Source organism: Ictalurus punctatus, chromosome 27 (genome assembly GCF_001660625.3).
Source record: "Ictalurus punctatus breed USDA103 chromosome 27, Coco_2.0, whole genome shotgun sequence".
Taxonomy (NCBI): domain Eukaryota; kingdom Metazoa; phylum Chordata; class Actinopteri; order Siluriformes; family Ictaluridae; genus Ictalurus; species Ictalurus punctatus.
Window position 1 is genome coordinate 10348290 of NC_030442.2, and position 22401 is coordinate 10370690.

At 38.2% G+C, this 22401-nt stretch overlaps 1 pseudogene; it reads right to left on the reverse strand.

Annotated features, from left to right (window-relative positions):
* LOC128629251 (putative nuclease HARBI1) overlaps window positions 1–11559 on the reverse strand; it is a 52795-nt pseudogene extending 41236 nt beyond the window's left edge.
* Between the last annotated feature and the right edge of the window lie 10842 nt (window positions 11560–22401).

Consider the following 22401-nt stretch of genomic DNA (forward strand, 5'->3'; position numbering starts at 1 on the left):
ACAATCCTCTTTTTACTTTCTTGAAATCCCCCCCAACAAATTAGTAGAACTGTTAGAATAGTTTCTTTATAGACAGTATTCGTGCAATACAACTAATGACCATAACACTCACAGCAAAATGGTGACATAAGACAATATGCTACAATGCTATAAAGTAATAGACTTCTGTCACGTATCGTGACGTAACGGAGATAAGGTAGGATGCAATCGCAGTATGAACAGTTTTATTTAAGAGAGAAACAGGCAGACAAATCCAAAATGTGATCCACAAACGTAATCCAGTAACATGCAAAGTTCAGGCGATCGGCAAACAGGCATAAAGGGGCGAGGCAGGAATCAAGGTCGCGGTCACGGAAATACAGGGTAGAGGAACAAAACAAGAAACATGAACAATAGCACGGGACTGGTAGCGGAGAAACCAGCGTGAACAGGAAACAGGAAACAGTCTAAGACTATGGTTCTCTATCGCGAGGCCTCTAAACTACGTGACTAACTCATTCAATATTCCGCGCCGTGTGCTGGGAGGCGCGCGGTATATGTACAAACATAATCAGCCTCGTAATGGCTGACGGCTGAGGGCGATTCAGACACACATAAAACAATAGCCAATGACAGAACGGGGAGGTGACATAACAGAAACATAAACAAATGCACGTGTAGAAATGTCACGATTGTCCACAAGGGAAAAGCAGGTGCTCGCGCGCTCACATGCCCAACAGCACGCTGCTTAAAGGGGAACTCGTGACAACTTCAGCTTACTGCTTAAAGGAAAAAGCCAGTATTAAAACCAATATTACTGTACATTCTTAGTCATTTGTTCCTGTTTGGCTTTTATATTATAGTAGGATAATTCTGCCTAAGTGAGATGTTAATGAGGTGTGTGTGTGTGTGTGTGTGTGTGTGTAATGTTTTATTGTGCTTTGTAACCAGGGTATAGTTTGGCATACACAAAAACAAAACAAAACAAAAAACCTTTGAGCATGTGGGAAATCGTTTGCTGTTTATAATGACATCCTGAAGCACTGTACAACACCCACTGCTAATTATAAAAATTCTAGTTTCGGTTCTAAAATATATGATTGGCTGAGCCAGGTTCAAAGTCATAAAATAAATCCTCAATATATGTTGTGCCTCAATATATACAGTATCTGTGACTGCATCTAAATAATTGAATTCTGCATTAATATGCTAGGTTTTAAAACATTTGCTTTAATAAAACAAGGCTAAGGTGTGTCAATGCATTGCCTCAAGACACAAATAAAGTCTCCCAAATGAAGTTTTAAAAAAGGAAGGTTAATTCCCAAGGTGGCACAGTGCCATTGTGGGTAGCATCACCTCCTCACAGCTCCAGGCTCCGTGGTTCAATCCTAACCCATTGAGCAAAAACTAGTTGAAAAGACAACTTTGCCAGACATCTCAACGACATTGAGATTTGGTTGAAAGGCAAAAAACGGTCTTTTTCAGCTTGTTGAAAAGACGTCTATAAAAAGACGTCCCTCTAAGTCTAAATGTGGGTGCAAAGTTGTAAAGATGTCTTTTTCAGTCTGTTTCAATGCCTTGAATTCAACCTAATTTCAACCATGAAGTCATGATTTATATATTATATTCATTATTTTATTATATAATCATATTATATTCATTGTTACTCCCAAAATTGACAAAGTACCAATAAAACATTTATTGACATGTCAGATACATCTGCCAGACTGTCCAGCTGCATGTTATTGTATTTACAATAAAAAGCACTTCAGAATTTTCTCTAAGCACGTCTTGATTAACATCTTGATTAACAGGCTTACGTGCCAATCCGCCACAGATCTGCAAGGAACTTCAGTTTGTGGAAACAAAACTGAATTTAAGACATTTTAACGTGTTTTAAGAATCTGTGGGATTGAGCCATGATCTTCAGATTACTTTGCAACTGATTAGCTCGATTAAACATCAGTCAAACATGCATTTCTGTTTCTCAATCCCTCTCAGTTTTGATCTAACATACATACTTCTGCCTGCCTCTTTTTTCACTAGCCCCACCGTTCTCCTCCTCCATGCCCACCTGCACATAATTTGACTTTTGAATTCTGAGTGACCAATCAGACAAAATAAACAACCCTGGCAGTTCTGAACTGCTAACACCTGAAATTTGTGTCGTGTGTGTGTGTGTGTGTGTGTGTGTGTGTGTGCGCATCATAAAGCAGCAGGAAAATATTTTCTTACAGTATAGACAAATATTATATTAAAGAGCAGTAACGTCAAGTTATTTGTATGGCATATTTTAAACATTTATATTTATATAAATATATTTACATTTTTGAACAGCGGAGATTGTTAAAAAAAATGTTCAGAAAGACAAACGTTTACACAACACATCACACATTTTCATCAAGATATAATTCCCCACTTGCTGCAATGTGATCTTATTTTCATGGTTGTATTAGGGCTACATGTAGTCCGAAACAAACTTCCATCTTGGGATAAATTTGTACCAAATCATACAGACAAAAAAACAACATCCATGGATGTCTGGTCCTTGGTGGGAAGGTTCTTTGGTTTCCAGAACTCGGTTTTCCAGAACTCTCCAAAACATGCTGGTATTCTAAATTCCCTTTAGGTGTGAATGTGTATACATGGTGTTCCATCTAGGGTGTATTCGCACCTCATGTCTAGTGTTTCCAGGGTTTCCAGCACCAGATCCATTGCAACCAGGATAAAGCAGCAACTGAAGATGAATGGATGTTTGTTCTCTCAGCAGAGATAGAGAAAACCTAGACAGTTTGCAGACAATGTTGACGGATGATAGTAAGATGATGGCTCTTTCCCTGAAACCCTATCTAAATACTGTGGAACTGTAAAATACTGAGGAACTTGTTTGAGCTGCACCATCCAACAAGATTCACTGAGACTGATCTCAGTTTATCAACCTATAACTTCTCTTTCCAAAACTGGCTAAAGTTTTATATTTACCTGTTACTTGTTTGTTCATTCTTCAGTGTAATATACATAGGTAGCATAGTGTAGACATGAAAAACTAGGAGAGCTTCTGTCAGTATGTAGTGTTGAACAGTGGGGTGCAATAAACTTATAAATGTTTATCTAATGTAGCAACCAAGATCATCATAATTGATCAGGTTTACGAAAATCAATCTTTAATCAAAAGTGGACTGTTGAATAGTCTAGAGGCCTGGATCAGCAAGTAAAAGTATTAATTTAATACAATAGTAATTCTGACATTATGGTATCCTTGACTGCCCTTTCATAATATGTAGCTGAAGGACTTGTGAACAAAATTATTGGGTATTATGATGCAAGTTAGTCTACTGGAAAATCTTTTTTAAAATGATTATTTATTTATTTATTTATTTATTTATTTATTTTTTAAAGAATACCAATATGTTCAGCTGTGATTCCAAGAATATCACACTTACATCTGGAAATGAATAATCATTCATGGGTTTTAATTATGGCGTGAGACTACTAGATTAGTGATTAATCTGTGATAGGAGATGAGTTACTGATTATGCAAGTGTCTGATTAGCAGAGTACTGTATCTGAAAAGATGAGAAAGAAGGTCTGGCTGATAGCGTCAGTGATTGCAGGTGAAGAACTATGAATGCTCTAAAGTGGATATTATACAGCCAGCATCATTTTGCATCATTCCTTTCATTTGAAATTTTACTTATGATAATAATGATTGCTGACCCTGTTTTCCCTTGTAATTAAAATAAATACATAAATATAATAATAAATAAAAGTAACCATGTTAAAAATGTACTCTTATGGTTTCTCCCTTTTAGGTAGATCCACATGTACATGCAATATATTAATGAAAAGAAAAGCATAGTATGCATTCTGTCTCTTATTAGATCAAATAATGTGCTGCAATCAAAGCCAATGTCTCGTCCGTCTTGTGCTAAACCATGCAAATGTGTGAAAGTGATTAAAATAAGCTTTCTTGTAACACAAGCAATATTCACTAGTCCATTTGGTAAATTTACAGCAAGGTTTAGAAACTTTCCTCTGTTGTATGTCCTGACAACCCAAGCCCTAGTGCTCTTGTATTATTTTAATTTCTCACATTAATATGAGACTGCTGGAGGACTTGGAGATGTTAAATGGAAACAATTGCACGTATGCTGACAAAAGAGCCCTTAGGGCACTTTTCTTATGATGGTTTGCCTGCTTGTTTTGTTGCAACAGCAGTGCATTTAATCAACTGTGCTTAAAGCTACAAATAAAAATAGTAATCTTTCAATGCACTCTTCAGTAGGATATCTGCAAATTTATGTAGAAGCTAATCAAAAATCGAGATATTAGGCTGTAGAAGTGAAAATTTAGATAGATAGATAGATGGATGGATGGATGGATGGATAGATAGAAAGAAAGAGAGAAAGAGAGCTCACGAGAGAGAGAGATAGCTCAATGGAAAATATAGGAGGTTAACAAAGTTCATTGCATTAGCCAAGTTACTGTTCTAAAACATGAAACTCTACAAAAAAAGGCCTGATCACCTTAGTTGGGTGCTTACTACTGCTTAGAAGTTTGTGATTTCAAATCGTAGTATCTCAGCTGGGTCATTGAGCAAGAACTTTAACCCCTCAACTGCTTAGTATCCTGTCATGACTGTAAACTGCTTTGGATGAAAATATCAGCCAAATGAGTGAAGGTAAATTAAATAAATTCAATGAGTCTTGTACTTAGTTCCTGGTTTGAACCTGAGCTCAGGTTGCTGTCTGTGCAGAATTTAGCATTATTCTCCCTGTGGTTGTGTGGGTTTCTTCTGGGTTTTCTTCATTCCCCCTCCCAAAAAGATGCCTATAGGTAAATTGACTAAAATAAATTGCCTATAGGTGTGTGTGAATGTGTGTGAGGATGGTGCTCTACAATGGACTGGTCCTATCCAAGGTGTATTCCCATGTCATGGCCAATGTTCCTGGAATAGGCTCTGGGTCCAACACAGCCCTGACAAGGATAAAGAGCTTACTGAAAGTGAGTTAGTGAGTCTGTCTCAGTAATGTCTCCATATTCCCAGAACAGAGTAATAGCATTGGCCAATTTTAGACCCTAATCAACTCAATTATGGACCAGAATGAGAGATAATATATATAATTTTAAGACTTTTACGTTATAATAAATCCATAACTGAAGTGAGTGGGACACATTATCTTCTGTTCCTCTGACAAAAATTACACAATAAAAAAAACAGAAAGTACACAATGACCTTATTTAATCTTTATCAAATGAACGATTCTGTGATGAGACATACACAAATCAGCCATAACATTAAAACCACCTGCCTAATATTGTGTAGGCCCTCCTTGTGCCACCAAAGCAACTTTGACCCATCGAGGCATGGACTCCACAATACCTCTGAAGATGTACTGTGGTATCTGGCACCAATAAATTAGCAGCTGATTATTTAAGTACTGTAAGTTGCAAGGTGGGGCCTCCAAGTGGTACCACTTGTTTGTCTAGCACATCCCATACATGCTCGATCAGATAGAGATCTGGGGAATTTGGAGGCCAAGTCAACACCTTGAACTCTTTGTCATGTTCGTCAAACCATTCCTGATTAATTTTCGCATGGTGGCAGGGTGCAATATCCTGCTGAAAAAGACCACTGTCATTAGGGAATACCGTTGCCATGAAGAGGTGTACTTGGTCTGCACAATGTTCAGGTAGGTGACCAAAGGACCCAAAGTTTCACAGCAGAACATTACCCAGAGCATCACACTGCCTCTGCTGGCTTGCCTTCTTCCCATAGTGTATCCTGGTGCCAGCTTTTCCCCAGGTAAGTGATGCACACGCACCTGGCCATCCACATGAAGGCCACCTTCTTCCATTGCTCCATGGGCCAGTTCTAGTGTTCATGTTATAGGCCCTCTTGGTGGTGGACAGGGGTAATCATGAGCACTTTGTCTGATCTGCGGCTACTCAGCATTATGCTACCTCAGATTCTTATGCGTGCCCATTTTTCCTGCTTCAAACGCATCAATTTTGAGAACTGACTGTTCCCTTACTGCTTAATATATCCCACCCCTTGACAGGTGCCACTGTAATGAGATAATCAATGTTATTCACTTCTCCTGTCACTGGTTTTAAAGTTATGGCTGCTTCTGTGTGTGGATTTTTTTGGTTTGTTTTTTTAAACCATGAACGTGGAAGATTAACCAATTTAATGTAATAGACAGTGCTACTATCAATTGTAAAAGGTTGTAATAGGTTGCACTGTATTTATTTATTAGTGTTATTATATCTAGATTTTTCCCCCCAACAAAATAAAATTGACCCCATTGTGTAAAATTTCACTATATATTCTTCAAAACTAATGGTTAGGAGGCATAAATGCATCTCCTGTGAAACAGTTACCAGTGTTATTTTGAGAAATAAGATACTGTGAGCTGAACCTAAAAAACATTATCCTTCATATCCAATAATGTTGTTGGTTTAAGTGAAAATAATAATAATTTTAAAAAATAATAATAATAAAAATATATAATATTTATTTATTTATTTATTTTCTGTGCAAACCAGACAAAATCTTTGGAATCTTGAAAAAATGCATTAAAAATCTACCTGATATCTCCTAAAAAGTTAGGAATTAGAACATGTGACACCTTTGAAATTATCACCCTGTTAATCGACAGTAAGGGAATAAAAAGAATTCTACCTAGTTTTTCATAAACCACAAATAGATAATAGATTGTTGTAAACTTGTAAATTTTGTAAACTGCAATTTTGCTCCTCTTCTTATGTCTTATTTTCTATAAAATATATTTCTTTAAATAATCCAAAGAAATATTCTTACATGTTCCAATTCATTCGAAATTTCATATATTGTATATAATGCATTTTTAAGATTCTGAAGGTTTGCAATGTTCTGTTTCTCCAAAGAACAAAAAGGCTAGAATACTAGGAGTCATAATTGAGTTGTGCTAAAGGATTAATACCAGCAGTGAATCTGAACATAATCAGGTCAAGTTTTTTTAGTTTATTTGTATAGGTCTTTTTAAAAATTATTATTCAGCTTCTCAGAGTCCCCATGTGCTTAACAAACAAGTCAAAGCACAACAGTGGCAAATGAAAAGCTCACTAAAATGAAATTATAAACCCTTGTGATGAGCCAAGATTCAGAAGAGGATCCCACTCTCCAACACTATAATACTGTATAGTCAAGTCTTAATCAAAGGACACATGGTGGGAATTTTGCATAAGCAGAATGAAAAGAAACTGATGCATACAGAAGAAAACTGATTTAATTTTGCGTCCTCATTCATAAAACTGTCATGTTCCTTACCACTTCATCACTAGAAACTTTGACATTTACAACAGCTGCCAAACAATGATATATAGGTAAGTTGGCAATTTCTTGCATGGTTTATTACTGGGAGTGAGTTAATCATTTGGTGCATGTGGTTGTGTGTGTATAGCTAGTCTTCAGATAATTTAGCAGACTTCCAATGTGATGGATTATAAATGACTACAGAACTTGTAGTAATGGAGACATCACATTTATATAACCACAACATACACAAGGCCTTATACATTATTCTTATTTACATTCCAATTAACATGAAACTGAGAGCACATGGATGAAAGCCCTCACCTCATCTTGTCTCTAGGAATGTGCAAATGAATAATATCCACCTATTTTTGGTTGAATGATGGTTAAAAAAAAAGAAGAAAAAAAAAAAGGAATTTTAAGATGGAGGTGCTGATTAATGAAGTGGATGTCAGGAGAGACATAGTATTCTGTGGTTTGATATCTGGCATTTGTAAGTGGAATTGATAAAGTTCAGAATGTGAAATATGTGTACACAAATGTATAAAATAAAAAGATTTTGTCTGATATGAAAATTCATGTTGAAATAATAGATGCTGTACACCAGCAACATGTCATGTGACTGATATGATTTAAGCAGATCTGATGTACTGTATGTCTGCAGATTAAACAATTTTGAATCTTTCAGTGTCAAAGCACAGTACAGTGAAATGGCATTTGCATTCATATTAACTAGTGATTTCAGGATCGTATAAATATCTGCTCTAAATTTTTCTGGAGCTTGCCAAGCCATTGCAACCTAAGCAAAGAATAAAACATAATGGGGCATGCTGAAAATAATAAATGATGTGACCACACCAGACCATATCTGGTATTCCTTCTTTATTAAACAGGTAACATCTGAATAATTATGCAAGGACCTTTGATAATAGCCCATCAGCCCCAATACCCTGCCTCACCTTTTTTTAGGTCTTAGATCTCAAGCAGGCTGTAATTACTGCTGTCAGCAATTTTGGGGATGCACTTGAGCATGACCCAGTGGAATCCCAGATATCATACATCCACCTGTCTAGTTACACACTGTTTTGGGTTTGATATGGGACCTGCCCATCTCAAGACACTCTGGATGTTGAAACATGGCTGGGCCTCTTGGAAAGCCAAGAGGAACTGGGACAAAAAACAAACAAACAAACAAACAAACAAACAAACAAAAAACCCCATAATAAATCTGGTATGGTCAGGGAGGTATTTCAGAAAGCAATGTTAACTTACCATCAGATAAACCCTGAACTCTAGGTTGATTAACCAAAATCTTGCTTACTGGGAGTATGTCGGTTCCAGAACACCTGATAGTGTTGGGCACCACCTGTTAGGTTGATAGTTAGTTCAATCAACCTCTAATTGGTAACTCTGAGTTAATGTGCGTGCACGGTGAGTACATAAAGTCTCTGGCTGCCTCCAAAACGGCATACTTACCTACCACACAGTAGGTGAAAAGCAATATGCCAGAGGGGTAGTATGTCCGAATTCTAAGTATGTGAGAAACAGCAGGCAATGAATACCCGGATGGCATACTGCTTCCGGCGAGATTTTTCATTATGCAACTGATTCACACTACGCAAGTCAATCCCATGATGCAATGGAACTGGTGCAGACGAGCTCAGAAAAACAAACAAACACGGAAGACCATGTTGGCTCTTTTTAAGTATTAAACCTTGGTTAAACAGGACTTGTTTAACAATACCGGAATAAATATTGTTAACTTGTTTAAGATTTTAGTGTTTATGATAATGTCAAAGGTCACATGATAATGCTAACATGGCGGACATAGCATGTCCAGGATTGTAATCATAATACACACACATACTGATTATTAGTATGTACTGTTTCAACGACAATGGAGTACGTACTGCCTTGAATACAGTACATACTGTCATAGTATGCGATTTCGGATGCAGCCATTGGAATTTAAGCCAGTTATATTAAAAAAGCAATACTGTTGCATTGGGAAAGGAGAGAAAGTTGGTTTGGCAAAAAACCTCTTAAACTGTTACCTGTAACTGTACTGTAACTGCCCTAGTGTTCTATATAAAACTTTCTCTTTGTATATAGCCAAAAGGAAGAAGGCTGGGGCCCGGAAAATGGGTGGGGCTTCACCACCACCTTCACTTACTCCCGCCAAGGAGCTGGTACTGTCCCTTAATCAAGAACGACCTATAGTTGATAGCATTCCTGGGGGAACTTCAGAGTCTGCTACCTCCCATGACACAAGTGGCTTGGTAAAATGTAGGTGTAGCATATTAGTACTTGCAACTTATTTAAGTTTCCAGTGCTTTGAGTCATTTATCTTTTAAAACTTAAGATGACCAACACTGTCACCATTTTGAAAAATGTGTTTTGCAATAATTGTCACTGTTTCACTTATGTATTGTGCATGCTTATTTGACTGAATATGGTGTATACTGTAACCTTAATTCTAGTGCCCTTACTAGATGTCCCTTATGTATTTGTATATTAGTTGTATTTCTTTGAGAATGCATGGAGCATCTTACCGGATTTATTTCCTTTCCGTTGCTGATGGACACATTGTATTAATGGACCCTCTTGCAACAGCACAGCCTGCCACAGTTGTAAGTAATTATTGTCTTCAGGTATTGTTACTGCTTGCTAGACTAAACATCATTAGTAATTTGCACTGTAGGATGAAGATGAAGAGACTACTTCTGCTGTGATAGAGGTAGAATATTAAAATGGGTGACAGAATCAAAGCAGAATAATCCAATGGGAAAGACAAAGTTCGTGGTCATGAAAACAGACAAACAAAACGAGACATTTATGATACATACAGACATTTATGATAATAATTTTGAATAGTCATTCTATGTTCCCTGCTGCCTGCAAAGGAGCTGTATAAGGTCCATCTTCAAAGACAAATAAAAAAAGTGACATGGAGATGGACCTTATATAACATCAAATAGCTGGAAAAAAAAAAAAGCTGAACCCACAAAAAAATGCCAGGCTTGAAACTGAATTGCTGGAGCAGTGGCTAAAGGTGAGCACTGTATTTGCCTAATGATGATTATTCTGTCATTTATTATTGAATGATAAAACAATATACACAAATGTCTTTTTTAATTACAGGAAATAAACAAAACTTGACTTTGTGCTTTTATTAATTTATTGTGAAGTGATTTTGGCAGATCACATTTCGTAACACCCTGCCATCTCTTTGGTCCACTGGGTTTACAGGGGGTTCCTCAAGACCATCTTCATCAATAGTAGGGGAGGCCCCTCTCACCTTTTACGGTGGTGATGTTGCGCAGTGCAGCACAAGCCAGTGTGATATCACATGCCCTCTCTTGACTGACCCTGAGCCTACGCAGGCACTGAAACCTGGCCTTCAGGATTCCAATAGTCATCTCCACCTTGGCCCATATTCTACTATCGGCCAGGTTAAATCATGCCTGTAGGCCAGGTTGAGCGTAGGAGTCATCAGATAGGGCAGACAGGGGTATCCTCTATCCCCCAGCAAGTAATCATTGAAGTTTCCTGTAATGTTGGTTACCACCTAGATTTTTTTTAATGCATTGTGTAAGGCAATACATACCCTGTTGAAATTTAAGCCACAACAACAATTCCCAAAATATTCCAGGACCGTGTACAGACCCTGGCCATTTTGCCTCAGTGTTGGTGATGAGGTGGGATGCATCACATATTACCAAGTTAGTGGAGGCCACTGGAGAGTGACATTTAATTGCTTAAGCTTTAGATTTAGCACCCAACATTATATACTGTTTTACCAATATACTGTTACCTGCACTTTGATGCTATGGAATGACTTCCTATTAACATGGTCTTTTTCATTGACAGAAGGCACTTTAATACGAATATGGGTTCCATCAATGCATCCAATGACATTTGGGAAACCTGAAATTGAAAGATAACATTTAAAGTTATTATGGCTGTGTACATATGTATGGATAGATGAACTATGTGTTATATGCAAATAAAAAGGTCTCATACAATATCATAGAACAGACAAACCCGCCACTCTTTGCAATTCCTCTTTAATAAGTCCCAGTGGTTTATGGCCAGGGAAATGCTCAAAACTGTGTAGGAGTCATTTGAGTGTAAGGGATACTGAACAAATGGTCCTGCACACAGTTGCCTTTCCCACATGCTCTGCAGCACCCACGTTATACAGAAAATTCCCCTTGGCAAAAAAAATGAAGGGCAATGCATAAAATGTGCTCAGTGTTAAGCACTGATCCATGATGTATCATGGTGTGGATGTGAGGTTTCAAAAGATTTGTTAAATTAATGATTCAAGTGAAAAATGATAAACGCTCTCACAAATATTCTTCTGGATATGAAAACACATTATGTGGTCTTATCACCTCTCACAACAAAAAAGACCTTGTATAATCTGCTTCCATGTCCACTCTATCTTCTTCAAAAGGGCACACCATGCTCAGTCAGCTCTCTGAAACAAACTAACCCTGGAACGTAACCTGCTCCAGACCAGGTTGTGTTCAGCGAGTAAGTTGCTTTTTCAACTTACTTACCCTGAAAGTTACCTCCGTTTTTGGAACCGGAAGTTTAGGTTCTGAGTAAACTTACCCAGGTAAGTCGCATAACCTACCTTACGATTGATAAATGACTTAATATCATAGGATTTTTTGGTCTTAAAATCAATGTATTGTTTGCGTTCCTTTTTTTGTAACTCATTTAAAGATTGGTGAAGACAGGTAGTATTTTTCTTACTAGATAGGTGACTGCATGGATTACACAAAACATGTAATCCATGCAGAAATGCAAAGTGCTGTCTTCCTTGGTCACAGTGACCACAGGTCTGCACCAATACCCCATGTCAAACATAGCCCTGAGTTCATCCTCAACCACCTGTTCCCTGTGTTCTTGCAATTCATAGGGGCAGCTGTGAACAGCCATGCCCAGGGGAGTCTTTCTGCAGTGCTCTGAACAGAGGTTTGGCAAATGAAGACAGGAGGATGAGAATGCTTAGAGCTGTGCCTATGAGATGGTAATGGGATAATGTGTGTGCAGCAGATGCATAATGGTCACCTTTTTAGTTTTTGCACAAATGCATTTGCTTTGCCATATGGTGCTGAGTTCATTGTTTTTGATGCCTTCTAATTTAGTAATTAGTAATTAGTAATTCTCTAATAATCCGAGAATTAAACACACAACATTTATTTGGTTACATTTATGGTGTTATTCTAGCTGCCACATACTCTCACTGTTTTATTCTCTAATCTAAGAAGATAATTTTCACATGTTAGGGTTGTGTAGATATTCTCTTTAGGCCTAAGGTTCACAGTAGTAGTAGTAGTCCTGAGGGACATTTATTTTTAGAATGTGATAAACAGCTCATAATGAATGGAACTGTATTAAACAGAATAAGGATATTCACACACATCCACAATGAGGAAAACAGAAAGGCTTAAATCATTCATTACAAACAGATGAAAAGAGACAACCAGCTATTTTGAATGTCAGCATCATCATTTATCATTTTACAAAGGATGGGTAAACACTCAACGGTTCCAGTTGAGTGTACGCTGACATATTTGGCTGCCGTTGATCTGTGGTAATTTTACTTGGTTTGTTTTCTGCCCATTTTGGATTATATCCTTTGGTCAATGTGAATTTTTGCACCTAATATCAAACTTTCGATATGCTTCATTGACCTTGTTTCATGGTTTTTACAGGACATCAGCGTGAATGAGTGAACGCCAGCGTTGACTCACTGCTCTCCCTGTTCTTCATCAGCCTATTTGCGAGCCTTCGATCCCACATTACCTCCAGTTTGCTGCGTATTGACCCATGGGTTAGTCTCCACTTTCTCTCTGGTCTATTACCTGCTACTATTTTCTGGGTTGGAAATGTCTGGGGCATTCCATTCCAGACTACTTTTTTCCTACCCAAAATGTTTTGTGGGTGGTTTTGTGGTGTTCAGGCTAACGTATTGTCTAACATGGTCATGTTGACGGGGTAGCAAGAGGCGCTGTTTATGGCAGAGTGTTTTTTTACAGCTCTTTTACTGTGCATGGCTGGTCAGCCATATCTGATTTATTGTTCCTCAGAATATTTTTTCTACAATGACTTTTCGCTACTCATCAGCAGAGCTTCTACATTTGAACTCTGCATCACCTTTACCAGCAGGAATTTATAAAACTTGTGTTGCACTGGGGATTGCTCGTCGCCCTTTCTATGTTCAGAGAGACACACGTCATACTGTCATTTCTCCTCACACATCTGCAGATGAACTTATACCATCTTTTTGGTCTCCTTTTCACTACTTTTGAGATCAAGTGCTGTAAATGGAGTTAACTTCGGTAATCTCAGATCATTGGAGTATTTATCAACACATTCACCATCTAATCCCTTGTCAGATTGATCATGGATTTTGAACCGTCCTGTCAAATTTGCATTAATAAATGCTAGATCTCTGTCCAAATTTTTTTATTTTAAATTACTTTTTTTCTTAATCGTGCTCTGGATTTTTTATTTGTGACTGAGACCTGGCTCAGCCTTGGTGATTTTACAGTTCTAAAGGAACTTACTCCTCCAGACTGCTTGTTTTTCAATTCTCCAAGAACTGTAGGTCATGGTGGTGGAATAGCAGCAATTTTCAAGAACTGTTTTAAGTGTAAATTTGTGCCTGTTGAAATCTTTCCAAGCTTTGAGGTGCAGCTCTTCAAGGTTGATCTCACTACCTCCTTGCTTTGTGCCCTGGTTTACAGACCACCTAATTTCAATTAGGATTTTATTTGAGAATTTTCTGACTTTTTGGATTCCGTGATGTCGCACTATTGCTTCTGATTCTAGGTGACTTTAATATCCATGTCTGCTGCCAGTCTAAACCCTTGGTCAAAGATTTTCTTTCATGGAGTCTCATGGACTCACTTAACTTTGTACAGTTTGTTTCTGGATCAACTCACCAGAATGGTCACACCTTGGACTTAGTTTTTTCACTTGGTTTTTTTAGTGACTAATCTTGAAATTTGTGACGCTGTTATTTCTGATCACTGTCCAGTGGTTTTTGTCTCTGTGCTGGCTTGTACTCTAATCATCTTATCAGTGACCAATTTTTTCTAAATGTTTTAATTCCTCTACTGCCAAGTCATTCAATGATGTCTATTTATCTACCTAAATCCCTAATGTTGTTAATTCCCTCTCCTCTTGTGTCTATCCTAATTAATTGGTTGATCTTTTTAACAGTACCTGCACTGCTACCCTGGACTCAATTGCCCCCTCAAAGTTACACAGATCCAAGGTGATGAAGAAAGTTCAGCCCTGGTTAAATAGTTCCACTCGTGCTCTCAGGCAGGAGTGTAGGCGCACTGACCGCAGATGGAAGAAAGACAAACTGCAGATATCATATGAACTCTTCAGGGAGTGTCTTAAGTGGTATCAGAGTGCTGTTAAGTAGACACAGTCAAAATACATGTCTGATTTAATTACACAAAATGCACAAAGACTGAAGGTCCTTTTTTATTACAATTAATGCCTTTCTAAATTCCTCTCCTAGTGTTTCATTTGAGATTTCTACTGACCTGTCTGATCAGTTTTTAACTCATTTTACTCATAAAATTGAGGGTATTTGGTCTAACATACCATCTCATAGTTATCCTCCTCTAGAATCGCTTCCGTGTCAGAGCTCTCTTACGCTTTTCAACCAGTGTCTCCTTCACATCTTTCTGATATTGTTTCTAGTATGAAATCCTCTTTCTGCCTTTCTGATTTTCTGCCTTCGCATATTTTTAAAGAAGCTTTTCCTGCTTTGAGACTGGTCGTGACCATTATTATTAATAGCTCTCCAATTAATGGGGTTGTGCCTGCCACTTTTAAACATGCTATAGTACAACTGCTGATAAAAAGCATCATATTGATCAGTATGTCATGAATAACTACAGACCCATTTCCAAACTATCTATCATTTCAAAAGTTGTCTATTCTCAGATTTTTTCGTACCTCAGTGCTTTTAGTATTTTTGATCCATTTCAGTCTGGTTTCAGGGAACTTCACAGTACTGAATCTGCTTTGTTTTACCAATGATATCTTACATACTCTTGACTCAGGCTATCGCTGTATTTTCCATCCATCTTCTACCACTTATTCCTTCTTCAGGGTCACGGGGGAACCTAGAGCCAATCCCAGGGGGCATCGGGCACAAGGCGGGGTGCCAGTCCATCGCAGAGCATCGGGCACACCCTGGACAGGGTGCCAGTCCATCGCAGGGCTCAATCACATACACACTCACACACTACGGACACGCCAATCAGCCTACCATGCATGTCTTTGGACTGGGGGAGGAAACCAGAGTACCTGGAAAAACCCCCACAGCACGTGGAGAACATGCAAACTCCGCACACACATGGCCCCGGCGGAAATCGAACCCCGGACCCTGGAGGTGTGAGGCGAACGTGCTAACCACTAAGCCACCGTACGCCCTTGCTGTATTTTAATACATTAATTGCAATAATTGCAAAGTGCAAAAATTTGGGTGCAGTATTTCACACAGTAGATCATGATATCCTTTTGCAAAGACTTGGTCATGTAGCTGGGTTTCAGCTGGAGTGATTTTACTCTTATCTCAAGTTGAGATATTTTTATGGTAATGTAGGGAAGTGTTTCTCATCCTGTGCTCAAATGCCCTATGGTGTTTCCCAGTATTCCAATTTGGGTCCTCTTCTCTTTTCTCTATATATGCTTCCTCTAGGTTATATTATTGAGAGACACCACTTATATCATTTCTATGCCGATGGCACTCAGCTTTATCTAATTGTGAAAAATTAGACCTGCTCTGTGTCTAGTTGTTGACTGCATGACATTAAGCACTGGATCGACAGGAACTTTTTACAGCTAAACAACAACAAAACTGAAATAATCGTCTTTGGTCCATCAGCTCTGTCCTCTGACATTTTCAGTCAGCTTGGTCCCCTCTTTTCTAATGTGCGTGACTGTGTCAAAAACCTTGGTGTCATTAGTGCTGTAGTAAAAGGCAGTTTCTTACAGTTAAGATCTATTGCTAAAATCAAGATGATGCTCTCCAAGAAGGACCTCAAAACTGTTATTCATTCATTTCTCACATCTAGGTTGGACTATCGTAATTCGCTCTATCTGGGCTTGCCCAGAACAACTATTGATCGTTTGCAATTGGTACAAAATGCAGTGGCCAGATTACTGACTGGCACTAAAAAACGTGAGAACATTACATCTGTGCTCGCTTCTCTTCGTTGGTTACCGGTCAAGTTCTGTGTTGATTTTAAAATTTTGCTTTTTGTTTATAAAGCTTTGCATGGACTTGCTTTTCAGTATATTTATGATCTTCATATTCCATATACTACAACAAGACACATTCAGTCATCCAGACAATTACTGCTCTCAGTTCCTCCTTCACGTTTTAAGTCCAAAGGTGACTGGGCTTTCTCCGTGGCTGCTCCTAGGCTTTGGAATAGTCTTCCTCTCTACATTAGATCTTCACCTTCTGTTTCAGTGTTTAAATCTTCTTTGAAGTCTTATTTGTATATGTTTTAATTGAGGGTATACATTTTTCATTGGTCTTATCTTTTGGTTTTTGTTTACTCTTAATTTATTTTAATTCTGTTTTATATTTATTGGACAGCACTTTGGTTTCAACAACTGTTGTTTTAAATGTGCTTTATAAATCAATAAACTAACCTAAATGTATCTGTCATCAGCACTTGGAATTACAATAAGCTATTAACCTTTTCTTGATTTTTTTTTTTTCAGAGTCAAGAGACATGCTTTTTTGTTAATAATGTTTATTGATTTAGGGGGGGTCCTGGATGTGATTAAAACTTTGCAGCATGTTAGTTCGGTCTTTTAGTGATTATACAGTTCAAAAACTCTTTGGACTTTGAAAAATTGCACAACTTCATCAACTATTTATCATATTCTAAAATGAGCCAGTTACCTAGTGGACTTTCATATTGCACATGCATGTATCTCAAACTGGCAGATACTTTATTTCTGTGCCACAAATTATTCTTGCAGAATTAACGGTCCCTGGCATAGGGAATTACCTAGGGCAACTTGTTAGGCATGGCACCATCACATTGTGTTCTACAGTATATAGATCATGTGGATATCCTGCCTTATTAAACAATACTGGTTGCCAGCTGCTGCCCTATCCGGCCCTGTTCCCACTTCCCAGAAAAACTCACTCTCCCAATGAACACACACCTTTACAGAGAAAAACTGTACATTTTCTCTGCTTGAAGGTTGGTCTTGAAAGCTAGACATTTAGTTATTGCTAGTGAGTCTGGAGGTTTTCACCACTCAGTATGGATAAAAATGGTCTACTGTAGCCTGTCTGTTCAGGCCCCCGAGTGGCGTAGTTGCCAGCATCTACAGTCTGACTACTGTGTGAAAATAGCATTCATATAAACCATATAGCAACATTATCAACAAAAGCTTCATATCATCTTTCAAAGCAATAAACTGTCTATCTGCATATGAAATTTGAGCTTTCTCTGTCTCTGTTGTGTAGCATTCAATAACTGAAAAGACGTGTGGCCTCAAGACAGGAACGTAACATAGTCAAGTATTTGGGACATCACAAATCAAATGCTTTTACTGTCAAAAAATCATGTTACAACAATAAAATATTGCTGATGGGTAGAAACAATGGTTATATCTAAATTAATTTATTAAACCATTACCTATTTTTGGTATAGTTTGTCCTTAAATTTAAGCAAGTAGTTATTGATGTACAGTGCTTAAGGTTGTGGACATTAAGTAGAAAAACCGGAAATCACCATGGCTGGCTTCAGGTGTCTCAGAAGAACCATCCCTGGTTAGTAGCTGATGTGTGATAGGGAGAGCTACAGTAGGTGTTGGGTGGGAACTGGCAAATGACCAAATTGGGTTAGAATAGACTGAAAAAAAGACACAACCATAGCCGGTATCAATTACAAAAACCGTGAGTTCTTGTCAAAACCCTTGACAAGAATGTCCCAAAGAATGATTATTAATATATTCATCTTCATAAGGTGCATGATCCTGTGACAATAGTGTGAATTGCAGGCCTAACCAAGAAACACTGGGAGCAAGGTAGGAACATGGAACAGACCCCTGTAGGATCTCAATGCACAAGCACCATATATGACTCCTGAAAAATAGAAACATAAAACCATAGACGCTCTCAGCCAGAAAACCCACCAGATAGCTCTGGGGGAAACGTTACAGTATATACTGACTGCAGTCAGTTAGCCATAGGAATCATAAAGCAATGAATCCTCACTCAACAGACACTGAGGAACCGCTTAATTACTGCCTGTTTGCATCTACATTATCTCACCTATTTTGCAACAATAGGGCAAGTGTTAGATACATCCCTGACCCAGGGCTGAACCATCTCAACCACAGAAACCTCTGTCAAATCCCATGATTTAGGCCTTTGCGCCAGTCCAGATTGCTCACCCAACAGATAAAGGGCCCTCACCATTAAAGGGGATAACTTCAAGGGGAAAAGGGGGAGGTCCCCCCCCTTGGAATGAGACATTTTACTCCCTCAGCCAGGAACATATCCCAAACCAGAGCACATCTATACAGCCTACAATGACTGCAAGAGTAATATATCAGCAACTTTAACTATGTAATTTCTTCCATGTGTTGTCCTGTAACTATCATGTTATGACCACTAAGTTGCCACTAATTATTACATTTATTTAGTGTGTATTAATATTACTAGTATGATTATTGTAGTGGATTTTTAGGAGTGTCCTTAACAACAGTTTATATATGTGTGGTATGTGTGTGCTCGTTGATTGATTTCCTGAAGGATAAGAATAAGGAATTTTGGGTAGAATGTCATTATAGGTATATGTTAACATTTTGAAACAAAGTTTGATCCACACATCATGAAAAGTGTGGAACCACCCACCTGCAATCTACAATTGACTGATTAACATCATAGGCAGAGAATATGGCTTATACCCCACCCTAAGACAATGTTTGACTGGAGGAACATCCGGGGGCTGGACTAGACAGAAAGGGTTATAATCTTATAACACCAATCCATCTATCCATCTTCTATACCGCTTATCCTTTTCAGGGTTACAGGGAACCTGGAGCCTATCCCAGGGAGCATCGGGCACAAGGCGGAGTACACCCTCGACAGGGTGCCAATCCATCACAGGGCACAATCACATACACACTTATACACTACAGACACTTTGGACATGCCAATCAGACTACCATGCATGTCTTTGGATTGGGGGAGGAAACCAGATTACCTGAAGGAAACCCCCGCAGCACAGGGAAAACATGCAAACTCCGCACACACAGGGCCACGGTGGGAATCGAACCCCCGACCATGGAGGTGTGAGGCAAACATGCTAACCACTAAGCTAAGACCACTAAGAACAACAACAAATGGACGAGGGACAGAGTCGTCAGAGAACCTCCAAAGCTCAGAGTTCTCCACAGTCAACATCTTTGGGAAGACAAGATCTGCCAGCTCTTCAAACCTCCCTCCTACCAGACTCCATTCCGTTCAGCATTACGATTGGTCTTCCAGACACCACTCAAATGCTGACCAGACCACTGATGAATAACCATTGCAGGAATCCACTCAACACTATGACATAACGAGGAAATCCCTTCAACACAACCATCCAAAAGGCAAGTACAATACCCCAGAGTCTAGCTAAACTGGTGCATATGGTATTAAGTTTAAAGCTCTTCTAAAGAAGTGAAAGTAAATTTAATAAATTGATGGTTTGTTCAGATCATGGTCTGTGAAATAACATACAGTGCTAGAATCTCAGAACTTCATTCACTCTGTTGAAAGCCACCCCCCCCCCGTTTATGTGTGTTTGTGTTACACAATTCTACACAGATTCGTTTCTATGTAGTAGAATAGTTTAATAAAGTTTTGTCTGTTCACAAATATATCTGTCTTATGTGCTTCACAAAGTCTACTGCCATGACTTGTTGATCTTGCTACAGTGCTCTTAAAATAATCTTTCACTATATTTAGGATATTACTGTTGGTGGCCACAGAGGTAATTTCTAATGCATAATTAATAAATAATTGTTTTTGTTATTATTGCTGGATGAAAAGTTGATCAGAAATATTAAATTAGCCAAATTTCCCACTCCAAGCTGATCTGCTAGTCTAGAATACAGGTAATTCAATCTAAACAGCTAATTTTCTCTACACTGCAGTCCATCTTTCACACTTGCACACTCGTTTAAACTAGTGGAAATTTAAAGTCTCCCATGCCAGCAATTCTTTTAGGAGTTGGTAAAAAACCAGGAGAAAACTCTGTAAAAACATTTGAGACTCAATAAAGACAGTAAGTGAAGCTCAGGATCGAACAATGGACCCAGGAGTGATGTGACAACACTACCTGCTGTCAACAGCGTGATGCTTGACAAAAGAACTGAATACTGGATTTTTAAAGAGACCAAACACCACTGAAGCTCTGAAGTGCACAGCAAACACAACCAAAGTAAGCATCTGTACTATCAGAAGGGACTATCAGACTATCAGGTTGCTCTTCCTGGAGGTTTGGGCATATGGCCCTAAAAGAACAAATAAGGCCTCAGAGATGGGTCAGAATAGCCCTAAGGATCATTGGAGTAGAATTTAAGTATACAATCCTCTACTCCACCTGTATACAGTGCAAAACAGTCTGTCCAAAGGATTGTGTATATCTTTAGTACATCTCCTGATCTGATATCCTATGAATATATGCCCCTTCATCATGTGTAACATTATATTTCCACAGTTCCATGCGCAATGGGCATTATTATTATTATTGTTCCCCCTACATTTTGTACTGGCCAAATTCAAATGAGCAATATTTCTTACATATTTAATGCACAATATCTTCATGTGCATTATTACAACTCCTACCTTTGTGTGCTGGCTAAATCATGTGTGTTTGACTGAGAACTGTGTAAGAATTTCAAAGCACCTGCCATATAAATAACAATAAAGGCATCTTGATTTGATATGTTATTGCACCATGTATAACTTTCTACTCTCTATATGAAACTAATCCATTCAATCGTCTTCAGTAACCACTTGTCATTGCAGTGGATGTGGAGCCCATCCTGGAGAAACATTGGGTGCAAGTAGAGAATTGACACCAGTTAATCAGAGGGCACCATGCACAACCATTCACACCTTGGAGCAATTTAGAGTAGCCAATCCACCTACTATAGAATATATTGATAAGGTGTAATCAATATGTGTAACTAACATTTTGAGATGTTAATAAAGTATATTCAATATGTATAACTAACATTTAGAATTATTACTGAGAAGCATAATCTAATAATCAATATTAGTTAACAAGCATAATGTATAATCAATATTTAGAAGCATAATCTAAACCATAAAACCCTTTCTGATCAAGTTATATTCTATGTGTGTACTGAGCTAGAAGACGTCTGGGTTTTACTGCTCATGCAGGTGTTTTCTGTATTTCCTTTGTATTGAGTTAGAAGAACCCTGTATTTTGCATACAGCTTCACTCTATGGCAATACATTAGCAATTACTCATTCACTGAAACTGTGTTTCCAATCAAAACCTTTTGAAGCTTGCTAACCAATGTTAAAATAAAAGATAAGCCTTCCAAAAGAAGAGTATCGAGCTGGGATGAAAACCAGAAAGTCATTAAGGTGTTAGAAAATGAACTTTGTACAGACTAAAAGCGCTGTCCTCTAAAAAGCAACTAAATGCACATGCGCCACAAATCTAAGATACCATATAGACATGAATAATTAATTGTGGAGAAGAAAAGGAAATATCCTGCCTAGAGATGAACTCACTGTCACAGAAGAGTATAAAAGCCCCTGTATTTTTGCATGAATTGAGACTTTCTGCAGACAGTCTCACTTTATTGTTTAAATAAAGTTTCATTTCTTTTCACGTCCATAACCCCCGGTCTCTGGAAGTTTTTTGACTTTGGTTGGAGAGATTTTTCCATGACATAAAAACTGGCGTCCAACATGGAGCAGAAATGAGCCAGGAGAGTTTCCCCGCGGTGGGCTGACCAAGAACTGACTGTGAAAATGAGCAGCCACTAATAAAGGTAAGCATTTTTGCTTCTAGTTTAACGTT